Consider the following 12394-nt stretch of genomic DNA (forward strand, 5'->3'; position numbering starts at 1 on the left):
AAAACTGAAGATTTATACATATTTTGATTGAAATTTGTAAAATCGAGACAACCCTGGAAACTTTTTCAAGATTTCCATTGGCCACTCAAAAAATTCCTTAGCCTTTAAATACTCTATTATAAAAACACTTATTACGAATTTTTGAATGGACTCTTGCATCTCCAAATTTTTAAAGAAAAATATTGACATAATTCAAAAACTATGATAGATAGGTGCGGAAACTTTAAATGCGTTGAATTCAAAATAATATAGTGCATTTAAAGAAAATAGAAAACCGTATGTTTCTATTTTAAAAAAGCAAGATGGCGCCAACTTCGGGTATTTATGGCAGCAGCGCCATCTTGAAATTATTAAATTTCAATTCGAGACTATGAAATATAAGTTTAATCGGAATTTCGAATTGTAAGTTAAAATTTCAATTCCGCAGATATAGATCTGCTCATTGTCTCACTAAACTTTACGAAGGCAATTACGAGATATAAATCGACATTATAAAATGAAAGTTAGATTTATGAAAAATAAGTGGAAATTACGAGGTCAAAGTTTCTTTGACGAAAATCTGTGCAGCATTGCTACTTAATCCCCTAAATTATTACAATAACGCCGCGGGCAAGGGAAAACACCCACGTCGTTGAAGACGTTAACTAGATGTAACACGGGATGCGAACATTAAATATTTATTGAAGATGTGCCTGTACGGCTGCATATCAAAGAAACGATTTCACAGGAGGGCTATCTAGATTAAATTTTGTAACAGAAAGTAATATTGCCTACATAACTTAGAACATTAAGGGTTAATTTGATGATCTTAACATGTTTTATGTTAGAAATGTATTACGCAAACTGTTTGTGCTTGTTACGGACCCAGAGTGTCATACTTTAAATAACTTTGTATCAGAGCGTAGTATTTAAGGATCTCGATCCTTTCACATTCGTCTAGAATTCCTTTCCCATATGAAACTGTACTGGGTTGAGAGGTTCCACCCTGTATATACAACTTACGACGATACATACATTTTTGAGTGTGCAACCATGCAATATCTAGGTGGAAAAAAGCTGCCTGCGCCATCTAAAAATCACGGACGGGGGTTACGTTTGGCATCTTGTCTTGAATGGCGGTCGTGAACGCGTCGCTTTATAAATGTTTGTTGTTATTTTGTGTTATTTAATGCAGGTAGTAACTTTTTCATTTCTTTATATCGTATTTGTGTTTTGTATGCCGAATTTTATATTTTTTGTGTGGTTCAGTCTTTGCTTCTGAAATTTACTTGGTTTAACCGCACAGTAGAGTCACATATGTGATACCGTTATGCTATTGTTTGTAATTGTTTACGTTTTTGGTGTAATGCTTGCTTAATATATGTTTATTGATGTTGATTACCGTTATGTGGAAATTACCGATTCGTTTGATGTATGTATTGACTTGTTGTTTGTAACTAACAATATTCTCCGTGAATGAAGTAGTCACGACGGTGGTAAAAACTGTAGTCAAAATTGCTAATTGCTAATTCCGTGATTGTCTTCGACTTTTAACTGTAGGCTCTAAACCCCGAACGAGGGGCGACGCTACCTATCTTGCGGAGGCGAGGTTATGCTCATCAAAACTCTTCGGTTTAGAATCTATGTGTGATGTATGGGTGGCGATTCAATAATTTCCACATATTTTTACGGTTAGTTACCTTGCCTACAAGGCCATGTAATTTTCCATCTTGTTTTTAACGAAAGGACTTTGTAGCACCAAAGATGAGACATCCTGTGTATTTCAACCTTTCTTAGAATTTTTGGTACGTGTTTACCTGACCCATAATTCCCAAAACTTGTTTTTAACCTATATGTTACCTCTTGAAGTTTACCTGCTACTTTTTGTGATGTTATAATTTTATGTTACGCATTCACATCATAACAAACAATTAATTTTACAACATAATTTTTTGATATTAATTTGACGGCTGGTTTTTTTATTGGCAAGTTCTTTTTTTCCCAGCCTATTTCTATTTTTATTCGGTGAACTACCATTTTCAAAGTTTATTTTGCAATGTAATTTATTTCGACTTCAATTTCCGAGCTTTCACAATCTTAATAATTGCGATCATTATGAAACAAACTTTTCACAATTTGAGTGTTTTATTTTACGTTCCTTCCCTACTGTGCTTCAGGTCAAAGCGTTGTCTACAACTAACGTAAGAGGGTCCTGCTTTAGAGGTTTGATCACGTGCCACTTTTCAAATTCAAGCGGGATCTTGTTTAGTTCTGGAGGGAATAGTCATTCGGGTGACCATTGTAAAACGTTACCGGGTTGACTTTATTTCCTTGTTCTTGTAGTGTGAAATTAGTGTAGAACGTGGGGGTTAAGTACACTACAGGGTGATCGTAAAGTAGTGCGGACATATCTTTATTACTGCCTTGCTGATCTAAGATCTGTTTTCAATAAGTTTGGTAGACTAGCGGTTAAGGGGGATGCTTTCGACACAAAAATCGAAAATTCGAATCTTCCAGTCTCCAACCAATAAAATATCGACTCATTATCACGAACTCCGACCCCTGGCGCCTCGTACCAAATTATGATTTACCAAAATATGAACTTTTGGGTAATTAATATCGTCAAAATTCCCATACGTAATGAGCGCCAAAGTTCGAGCTACTAAAATATAAGCCTCTGGTATGGCACCCAAAGCTCTCCGGGCCGAAATCGCGCACCCCGTGCCAACCTGCCAAAGCACCCCGGGCCCACATCCGAAATACTCCGGCCCAGTTACTGAAATATTAGACACCCCGGGACAACTGGAGCGAAAAATATGCAGCGCCCGAATATTTCTGCGGTGGACCTTTCCAGGACCAATCAGCTTCCGTGGCGAACTTCTTGTTCGACAGCCCTTCGTTAGTGAAACGGAATTGTTGTGTAACAAAGCAGGACACATTGCAAGATATAAATAAAAGTGAACTCAATCGGCGACTATTTTCAAATTATAGTTAAAAAACACTAGGAGAACTTTGTAGCTTTCTTACGACCGGGGTAGGCAACGTGAAAATCAAAAGAGGTAAAATAAATTCGTGTATATAACCGCTAGGCGTGATCTTACAAAATTAGTGAAGCCATTAGTTCTTCTCATCCTTTTAGATAAATCGCCATTGTAATGTTTACACAAAAGCGCAACCCACAGAAGAAAAACACTTTTCCCCCGAATTCTGTTTTGACTAATGAGATTTACGAGATTAGACAGAACGTTTCTCTAATGCCCTAGCGCAATTTATTTCTTTTTCCTCTCTCACGATTAATAGTTCCAAATCTAATACACCCTGCATCACGACGGATAATTAATAACAAAATAAACAACTGTAAGATTCTGGTTAAGTTTATAAAGGGAAACCCTAGAGGAAACTTCAAAGGGGAAATCAATTATTGCGGCATAATTTTCTGATTGGCAATAAATTATTTATGTTTTCAATTTCCAAGCGAAATTAGAGCGTTTAACTGTAAAATTCATTCGTAAAGTATTATAAAAAGTGGCAACCTGCATACTTTCAGACTTTCAGGAATTGGATTAGTATATAGGTAATACATTTGGAAACGTATTCAGTTCTAGTTTGAGATTTATTGGAGAGAGTTGCATGAATTGATTTGACAAATTCAATTTCACCTAATAATGGTTAATTTAAAAGCAATTTAACTTTGATCCGTAAACTTCAATTCCATTTTGTAATTAGGATTGGTTCAGATCGAGTATTTAATTTATGTTCTTTTTTATATACTTCGTGTATTTTGCGAAATTTGCTGTTTTACTTTCCTACAATGCAGTGTCCGATATTAGTGTTGAACTGTAAAGCACCTACGGTAGAATGTTACACAGGTAATCTTATAATTAAGCATGTAACTTTAGAAGCTTTACAGAACGTTAGTGGCACTGTAGAAGTATGTAATTTATACAACAACCTTAGATTAACCGCGTTGAGTTTACAAACCCCGTTAACGACTTAGACAGGATCATATTCTCCACGTCCGAACGCTATTTGAATATTTCTCCCTAATAATGCTTTAATATCACATCAATTTCGAACGAGTAAGGGTTGTTGCTGACATAAGTGCAACTCCATATGCGTTTATGATTGAAGAGATTTCACCAGCAGTTATCGGCACGAGGTCAACTATGAACACTGTCGGGAACGCAGCACCTTGAAGGATCCAGTGACAAGTTACTGTATTAATCAGGAATTTTAAAGTTTTTATTATATTATTATATTATAAAGTTCGCCCCTAGGAAAAAAAACAAAGTTCATTCACGCAGGGGTTGTGCGCGTTTACAAGATCTTTCTGACGACACCAATTTGAAAACTATCGGGGCAAATGCAGAAGATGGGGAAAAAACTGAAAAACTTCCAGGTTAGTATAACACGCTCGAGGATGTTGCCCAGATGTAGCAGACCCTACATAATGCAGCCTCGTCTTTAGGGTTGTTAATTACACGGCCCCGGTAGGGACATGTACACTCCTAGTGTTTCTACACGCAGCTGCTTCTACGGACCCTCATTTGCTGCCAGCCAGCCAGCCAAAGTGAGATTAAAAGCTACCTTTTTACAAATAAATTTACAAAAATCCGCTAAAAAGTGATGGTTAGAAATACTCACATACAGCACGTTAGATTAAAGTAGGTGGGTTATATACGTGTTGAAAATTGTGCATTTCAATAACCTGACGATTTAAGCGAGATTGAAGGGAGTGGGAAGGATTTTTTTAATTCAGCACGACCAGACGTCAAGCTAAATCGACTGCATAATAATCTGACGCACTCGGGTACTCAAAATGATTTTGTTTTTTTTTCAAAAAGCCGCCCCGAGCTGGCGTCACGTTCAAATGCTTCACTTAACATCCCCTCTAAATACCTGACGCATTCGAATAAATCCCTGTTTCTACGTTTTAGTACAGCCTCCCCCACCATGCTAAGATTAACATATCTCTAATATCAGAGACACATGGGACATCTACACTATCAATATCTGACGCGCAGAGACTTTCAAAAATTTTTTTTAAATAGAAGAATCTTAAGAATTTGAAGCGTCAGAAAGGATTCAAACCATCTGAAGAATTTGTATTTGATCAGATCAAAAAAATCCGATGAAGCTAAAGAATCCTAAGTATTATAAGAGTCCGCAGAATGTGGAAATCTTAAAAAGTTAGAACAATTTAAAAAATTTAAAAAAAAGGAGGGGTAGAATATAAAGATTAGAGAAATTGAAAGAATTCGAAGGAGGTTGAAGGATCGGATGAGTTTGAAGAATGAAAAAACATTCGAAGCACATACTGAAGAGATATAACTCAAATCATTTGAAAAATCCGCAGAACAAGGAAAAATTGATCCAAAAAATAGTAAAAGAAGAGAAAAAATACAAAAAACAATAAGAATTCTCAGAACCGTGGCAATTGGGAAAAACGTAATAGCATTTATAGGACTTGGAAATTTTGAAAAATCCATGTAATTCTTGAGATGGATCTGAAGAGGCTTAGGGATTTGATGAATTTTTTGAATTTTGAAGCAATCAAAGAAACTGAAGGAATGAAATGAGAAGACCGAGGATTTCGAAAAATTGAAGAATATGACGTGTATGCTTAAAACCCGGAAAGGTCCTAAAGATTCTGTGGAAACCATAAAAACCGGAAGACTTCGGAGAAGCAGAAGAATCGGCCGAATCATAAAAATGCGAAGGTTCTGACAAACCGAATAAATGAACAATCTTAAATATTACATAAGTTTAAAAGGAAAATGAAATTAACTTTTAGAGGGCTGTTCCGGGGTTGCTTATATATCATTTAAACATAATCAATCATAGAAACAAAAACATTTGGCCCACTACGAAAATGACAACTGCTGCGTTCGATAATTGCTTTGCATTTAAGTGAGAAATTTATAAGAAATTACGTAAGTTTAAAACGAGTATGAAATGTATATGTAGAGAGCAGTTTTGAGGTTGCTTATAGATTATTTAAACATAATCGTTCAAAGGAACAAAAACATTTGGTCCACTACAAAAATTACAACCCCTGCTTTGGAGGATTACCATTCATTTGATGTGAAATTTCTAAAATATTACGTTAGTTTAAAACAAGAATAAAATTAACTTTTAGAGGGCTGTTCCGGGATTGCTTATAGATCATTTAAACATAATCAATCATAGAAACAAAAACATTTGGACCGCTACGCAAATTACAACCCCTGCAGTCGATGATTACTATGCACTTTAGTGTGAAATTTCAAAGAAATTACGTAAGTTTAAAACGAAAATGAAATGCATATGTAGAGAGCAGTTTTGGGATTTCTTATAGATTATTTAAACATAATCGTTAAAATGAACAAAAACATTTCGTCCACTACAAAAATTACAACCCCTAATCTAACGGTCAAAAAAAGGACAGAGATAGAAGGAACGTGAAGGATCAGAAGAATTCTAATAATCTGATAAATCCGAGGTATTCCAAAAACTCGAAGAACCTAAAGGGTCAGAGGAATCCGAAGAATCGTAACTATCGGAAATCAGAGAAACGCAAGATTTCAAAGATCTGAAAATACTTACCAATGCGGAAAACTGAACAATTGACACAATTCACAATCTGATACATGTTGTTGTGTAACCAACATCATGTCGACGTTATTTAAGTCTAAACGTCGAAAATTATGACGGGGTGGTCACTTACGATTAAGCACAGAATTTGTTTATTTCATTTTAGTTTGAATTTCTGTAGTGTTGTTTTCCCTTTAGAAATTTTTGTAACTGTGCATAGTTTATTTGAGTCCCTTTGTTGATTTGTAAAACGTGAATTTGCGTGTTAAACTGAAAGAATATCTGGCCAAGTTTGTGGGCATTATAAAAGGTCGTTTTGCGATAAGGAGTGTTATCGGACGCATTTATTCTTAATACCTGAAGAAGTAGTATTTCTAGTATTTAGTATTTAGTGATGCCTCGTTAAATACTGCTGACAACGAACGAACGCTGCTAGTTCGCGACGGTCGGAAAAAAGTTTAGGTCTCTTTACGTTATTTATTCGGGCTGTCCGCTCGATTTGTCTGATTGCAGACGCGTCATTTTCAAGTACCGATTTCTGTGAGAATTCAGGATTTATGTTGGTATCTACCGTTCCAAAATACAATAGAAGATTCGCCTTCTTGGAAGTGCTGGAATAACGTGTACACAACTTTAATCTGCCTTTTAAATATCTGAAATATTTGGCGCCCCACTAAAACTACCACCTGTGCAAATGCACATTTACGACACTGCTAAATACACACCGGAAGTATTGGTAATTTTTTTATAACGGTCCAAAAAACGTTATAAACGCGTTACGTGCATGCAACGGGTAGGGACATAACGTGAGTAACCAAAAATGATGCGTATCCGTTTCCAAAAATAACAGATTTAACGAACACTCTGACTGACATAGACGAGCTCCAAAAATACTATACGAGTGGCGATTCGGCAAAGCGGTAATCAACTTAGTGCTCGGTGAAGCGTCCTTCTGCATTCAAATTAGACACTATTGTTTTTCATACACCACTCCGCACGGATCTGTAATTCACATTTTGTATACAACGGAAGTATAGAAATAAATTTACCACGAGGAAGATAATATTGTTCGGCAAAGTGGAACAAACGCCATTAGCTATTTATAACGAAATCAGTGAATTGTGGGATATTTCCACCCAATTCGCAACCCCCCGGCAAGAAATTACAACATCTTTGCTAAATTCCACCGCCATTCGATCCGTTCATATTTTGTAAATTACTAAAAATAGATCTCTCGCTTTTGCCACCGAAACCCCCAATTTAACTGGAAAGCGTTTTCGCCCCACAAAGAAATCTAAACTTTGCAATTTTATTGACGTCATTCTGTTCCGCTACGCCCGTGAGGATACTTGCTGATTCATTTTCGCAATCTAAACAACGGCGTTGTTTAAAAATATACAGTTTCGAATAATAGCCGAGGGATTCGACGTTAGAACAGCGGAATTGCTAAGAAACTGTAATGCGGGGGTGTTCTTGCGCGACTTTTGACCGCAATAGTATATACATAGTCCTCTGTTGAAATGTAAATTGACGCGAAAAGGGTTAGTGAATGGGTTAGCTTAATGGCAAATTAAATAAAACTGATCCTTGTAACTTTCCGTCTCCATAATGAAAGAGACATGTTCTATTTAATTCTGGAAGTGGGGCGTGCCTTTAATAGTATATTAAGATACAAGTGTATAATCAAGTCTTTAAAGCACGCGCAACGAGTTTAAGGGCACGACGCAAAGCGGAGTGCCTTTAACGTTGCAAGTGTTTTAAAGACCAATTATACACGTGTATCTTATAGTATTTTTTATTATACCTGCAGTATAATTTAAAAATAGGAAATTCAATGAAATCGTATTGACGTAATACTCGAATACATGTCTAATTAAGTGGGCTGGGTGTTCGTAATTTCACGATTGCCATGGAAATGTCACTTGACGTTTGCTTATCATCGTCTTTGTGAATTAAACGATTTCCGTTGAAAGTGATAATACACCGTCCATTAAATCGATTGTTGTAAAATCTAAACAAACGTTGGTAGGTGTAAAATCCAAATCCAGTAAAGCCTATTATAAAAAATATGAAAAGTTGTTTCCATGGATGAATAGGAAGTTACTTACGAATACAGTCTTAAATTAATCGATAATGCTGGCATATATGAAGGAAATGTCAATGGTATTTAAATCTTCTATATTTTGGTGCATTCATTCAAAACTTTAAAGCAATGCTGCGATTAAAAAGTGGAACAAATTTGGAAGTATACCCTAAATTACGCGCGTTTGTGAAAGCTTCAACCAAAGGATAGGTACAAAAGCCAAAGAAATGTTCTGCATTTACAGAAAGCGACCTAAGAGGATTTTTTATTTCATCCAGATGACAGTTTCAAAAGTCATACTTGAAGTATCGTTACTTAGCAACTTTAAAGCACGTGTGTTTTAAAGGCCATTTTTCGCACGCATTTGACTGTTTAAAACGGAGATTGTGATTCAGGTATAATAAAAATAGTATATTAAGATACAAGTGTATAATCAAGCCTTTAAAGCACGCGCAACGAGTTTAAGGGCACGACGCAAAGCGGAGTGCCTTTAACGTTGCAAGTGCTTTAAAGACCAATTATACACGTGTATCTTATAGTAGTATTTTTTATTATACCTGCAGTATAATTTAAAAATAGGAAATACAATGAAGTCATATTGACGTTATACTCGAAAACATGTCTAATTAAGTGGGCTGGGTGTTCGTAATTTCACGATTGCCATGGAAATGTCACTTGACGTTTGCTTATAAAAATCATCGTCTTTGTGAATTAAACGATTTCCGTTGAAAAAGATAATACACCGCCCATTAAATCGATTGTTGTAAAATCTAAACAAACGTTGTTAGGTGTAAAATGCAACTCCAGTAAAACCTATTATAAAGAATATGAAAAGTTGTTTTCATGGATGAATGGGAAGTTACTTACGAATACAGTCTTAAATGCATCCATAATGCTGGCATATATGAAGGAAATGTCAAAGGTATTTAAATCTTCTATATTTTGGTGCATTCATTCAAAACTTCAAAGCAATGCTGCGATTAAAAAGTGGAACAGATTTGGAAGCATACCCTAAATTACGCGCGTTTGTGAAAGCTTCAACCAAAGGATAGGTACAAAACCCAAAGAAATGTTCTGCATTTACAGAAAGCGATCTAAGAAGATTTTTTATTTCATACAGATGACAGTTTCAAAAGTCATACTTGAAGTATAATTACTTAGCAACTTTAAAGCACGTGTGTTTTAAAGGACTTTTTTCGCACGCATTTGAGTGTTTAAAACGGAGATTGTGATTCAGGTATAATAAAAAATAGTTTATCTGTGAAGGACGTGTTCTGAGCGCATTGGGCGATTTAAATAGGTATAGTGACCCTTTACATACTTTTTTTTGTTGCAAATAGGGCTCCAAATCGTAAAATTCACCTCATCCAAATGAAAGTAGGGTACGTTGCTTTATTGTTAGAGGAAGATCGGTATAAAGTTTAGTCGGCCGATTTCTGCAAATTTTTGTTGTAAAACTCTGCAGTTTTCTTCACCATGTACCTAATTCTGTATACATTTACACATCGAACTAAAACATACCATATTTTCCGGACACACGCAATTAACCAACCCCCATTTTATTTCTGCATTTTTCTGCTGTTCATTGTTGTCCTTTTCGGCTAGGGATAGAAGACGCACTCACTTGATAGACTAAACAATTGCCAGGAAGGCATCATATGGCAAGACCTTCATGGATGGGTAGCTTGCAAAGGGGAATAGTCTCCACTCTCCATGAGGGAAATGATCGCACACAAAAATTAATAAAGACATTTTTCACAAAAGCATTAAATCGACTTCATTAGTAGTGGCTCATGAATAATTAAAAATATTATTTCAATTAAGATGAATGGAATCGAAAAGAAAATTCCGCTTTGTGTTTAATATTAACGTGTTAATGTTTAAACGAGAGAGAGTCTGGAAAATTAAAGCATTTTTTGCAGTCAAATAAATATTCTCTTTTTCACATCTGGAAAGCATCTTTTAATGTATTTCTCCTGTGCAAAGAAAAATAAACGTTTGACTCTATAACTGAAAGTCTACTAAAATTAAATACGCATTTCCTTTCCATTACATTCTAACATTATGGCTCTTGTATCCAAAAATTGATGCAATTGGTTTAAATTCACTACCATAATGAATGATAAGTACCTATACTACTCGTCAAAATATAATGTTACAGGTTACACAAAGGAAATTGCCGTTTGGGTTATTTTTAAGCAAAAACTAACCTCTACGCCTAATCCGCAAAATAGATATTGCTAAATTCCTGCGCCAAATTCAGGATTCCTATAACGACGTTTCGAAACAAAAAGAATACGTGATTATAAATGGAAATTCCAGCGAAGGCATCTGTAGCAAATTAATTTCGCTTATCAAAAGCTTTCATTATAACTAAACCGTCGTCGGCCTCTTAAATTGAATGAACAAATTATGTTGTAGTTGACCAAAATGGTCTGAATGGTAATCTTTGGGAGTGGATTGGAAATGGGCAGGGGATGAGATTTATTGAATCTTGTCGTAAAGAAATGTTTTAAATGCCTAGTGTTAAAAGAAATTTTGCTCCCCATACACAAACCGCGACCACCAAGTTCTGTCAGAAAATTCCTGGACGTTATACAGAAAAGGAGCAAACATACTAGCGGGAATAACTATACGTCCGTCAGTCAGAATCTTGGTTCACAGCATCGATATATTATTGAGTTGGACTGCCCGTGAAAACGCTAAGCGCAGATACTGCAGGTGACAGAGAAGGGAAAACTAAGAGGCAAGTTAATTCTCTCTCTATCGCGTTTCTGTTGGTCGCATTAAATATTAAATCGACATTGCTGTGGCAGACCTTGTATGTCACATGTCGTTGGTATGATAGAGAGTGCTTATTCTGGTCAAATAAAATTTATTAATTAAGAGCCAATTAAGTCTACATTTCAGAGGAAATTTGCATTAGCAGGATTTCGGAAATTTCTCTTGATAGTAAAGAGTCCGTTAACTTGGTCCCCCACTGAGAGATTTGATAGTCGTATTATTTTAAAAAGAATGCGCTCGATATGCGCTCATATGCGCCACCGATAATAACTCTTGCGCAATTATTGTTTTTTAGAAATCCGAAAAAACATTCGGGGGGGGGGGGGCGAACGTGAACAGAATGCGCCTTTTAGGACCCTGTGTCCAAGATATACACATCACCGAGATATGGCCAGTTTCTCCGTCCGTCTGTCCGAGGCCTTAACTACTACAGTTTTCAAGATATTTAGTTCGTTCCTTTTGCATTCGGTAGCTAATAGGTTTGGCACCTCAACCAAGAAAAATCTTGGCGATTAATCTGCGCATGCGTAATGGAAATATGTCTTTAAAATTTTCAACACAGATACTTGTAGTAAAGACAAGCATATGGCATATTCGAAAAATAGCATGTGTGCAGGTGAAAACTACGCAATGTCAACTGCCATAATTATGGGTTTTTTTGCTTGAAATTTTAACCACAGATGTTTCTAGTAAAGACGAGCATATTACATTTTATGAAAATCAGATATGCGCATGCGCAAACGGTGCAGTGTCAATTTTCTTATGTATAGAGATATTTCTTTAAAATTTTAAGCACATCAGATACTTCTAGTAAAGCCAAGCATAGTGTATATTGTAAAAATCAGATGACCGCATGTGCGAACTGCGCAATGTCAACTTATATTTATAGATATTTTTTTGAATTTTAACCAAAGATTCTTCTATTAAAGGCGAACATATCGCATACTTTAAACATCATGTTTGTGCATGCGTAGA

General features: G+C 35.8%; 1 protein-coding gene across 1 annotated transcript in view; it reads right to left on the reverse strand.

Moving 5' to 3' along the window:
- The window catches only part of LOC116179490 (potassium voltage-gated channel protein Shaw-like), an 80087-nt gene that overhangs the window by 56451 nt on the left and 11242 nt on the right, over nucleotides 1-12394 (reverse strand). The window lies entirely within an intron of this gene.

The sequence above is a fragment of the Photinus pyralis genome, unplaced genomic scaffold (assembly GCF_008802855.1).
Source record: "Photinus pyralis isolate 1611_PpyrPB1 unplaced genomic scaffold, Ppyr1.3 Ppyr1.4_LG8, whole genome shotgun sequence".
Classification (NCBI taxonomy): domain Eukaryota; kingdom Metazoa; phylum Arthropoda; class Insecta; order Coleoptera; family Lampyridae; genus Photinus; species Photinus pyralis.